The sequence below is a fragment of the Oratosquilla oratoria genome, chromosome 13 (assembly GCF_046742065.1).
Source record: "Oratosquilla oratoria isolate Oo_2021 chromosome 13, ASM4674206v1, whole genome shotgun sequence".
In the NCBI taxonomy this organism is placed as follows: Eukaryota; Metazoa; Arthropoda; class Malacostraca; order Stomatopoda; family Squillidae; genus Oratosquilla; species Oratosquilla oratoria.
The window spans coordinates 51124756-51126255 of NC_134789.1; the positions used below are offsets into that span (position 1 = coordinate 51124756).

A 1500-nucleotide genomic window follows, 5' to 3' on the forward strand; every position below is an offset into this window, starting at 1 on the left:
GGGCCTGCAATGCCAATGGTTGGATGGGTCTTGCTCTCAAGAACCATGAGGAGGGCCGTTAGTTCGCTATCAGGCATTGATGACGCTGTATGCTTGAAGCAGAGTTGGGGAGGGGAGAGGGGCGAGGGTTGGGGAACGGAGGGAAGGGAGGACAAGGGAGGGGGAGAGGGGAAGGGAAGGGGAAGGAGAGAAGTGGAGGAGAGGAAAGGAGAGGGCCAATATTTTACTGGCGCTTCTATCCTTGTAGGCAATATTGCGGTGGGATACAAGAGGATGGGAGAGAAGGACAGGGGAAGGGAAGTAGGGAAGGACAGAGAAACGGGAGGGAAAGGAAGGGAAGGGGATAGGAGGGAAGAGTCCACGAGAAAGCAAGAAAGAGAAGGCAGGTGAAGGAGGAGAAGAGAATTAGAGAGCAGAAGAGAGGAAGAATGGAAGGGGGAAGGGGAGAGGGGGAGTGGGAAAGGAAAGGCGTAAGGAGAGAGGGAAGAGAGGGCGTTGAGCGGGCTGGGATGGGAAGGGAGAAGGAGTGGGGGAGGGTGTGGAGAGGGGGAAGAGGAAGGAGAAGGAGGGAGGAGAGTTGGAATGGGGGAGGACCAGGGAAGGGATCTGGGACGCGTTAAAGGAGTAGAAATAGTCAGGCCAGGAAATCTTGGTAATTTATTCTCTAAAGCAAAAATTAAAAAAAAGTGTATATAAAAGGCGCTTACGATTATCGTTACGAAAGGAAGGGCAAAATCATACAAAATAAAACGATTACATCAGGTGAACATAGACGGGGTATGAATCTAATGTAGATCAGGTTGGGTTGGGTTGGGTAGGAGATCGGGTATAGCGGTGTTGGGTTTGGGGTGTGGATTCTCTAGTAGCAGGAGGAGGAGGAGGAGGAGGAAGAGGAGGGGAAGAGGAGGAGGAGGAAGAGGAGGAGGAGGAGAAGGAAGAGGAGGAGGAGGAGGAGAAGGAAGAGGAGGAGGAGGAGGAGAAGGAAGAGGAGGAGGAGGAGGAGGAGGAGGAGGAGAAGGAAGAGGAGGAGGAGGAAGAGGAGGAGGTGGAGAAGTTCGTTATACGGTATTGCACAAAAGGGCAAGGCAAAGGGTTCCGTCTCTTCTCAACCACGACTTTAAACACGATAACACTGAAGGAAAGTTCTATATACATATAAACAAAGGTAGCCTTAACTTAACATCGGAAGGCTCTGGATCCTTAGGAAATATATTATATTTAAAAAAAAAGGAAATTTGCCAAGGAGTAACTAAAAAGCTGGATAACGAGTGGTCCTGGCGAAAGATAAGGGTAAAGAATTTATTTTCAAGCGCGACGTTTGAAGGATGACCCTGGTAAACGTCCTCCATCAAGGAAAATCCAAGACCTTCTATTCTTTTTTATTTATTTATTTATTTATTTTTCGGAAAATTCCACATGTTTTTTAAAACAAACCTGTGGATTTCTGGTAGGTCCTCTCTGTTGTATTTTGAATGAAGTACAATAGTCTTCGAGACTAAG

At 47.9% G+C, this 1500-nt stretch overlaps 1 protein-coding gene across 13 annotated transcripts in view; it reads right to left on the bottom strand.

The window, feature by feature from the left end:
• Positions 1-642: 642 nt before the first annotated feature.
• Positions 643-1500, bottom strand: part of Cda5 (Chitin deacetylase-like 5) — a 300750-nt gene continuing 299892 nt past the window's right edge. For all 13 annotated transcript variants that reach the window (XM_076197179.1, XM_076197185.1, XM_076197181.1 and 10 more), the window contains one exon: positions 643-1500. This exon is cut by the window's right edge and continues 988 nt beyond it. The gene's annotated coding sequence lies outside the window, so the exon portion shown is untranslated.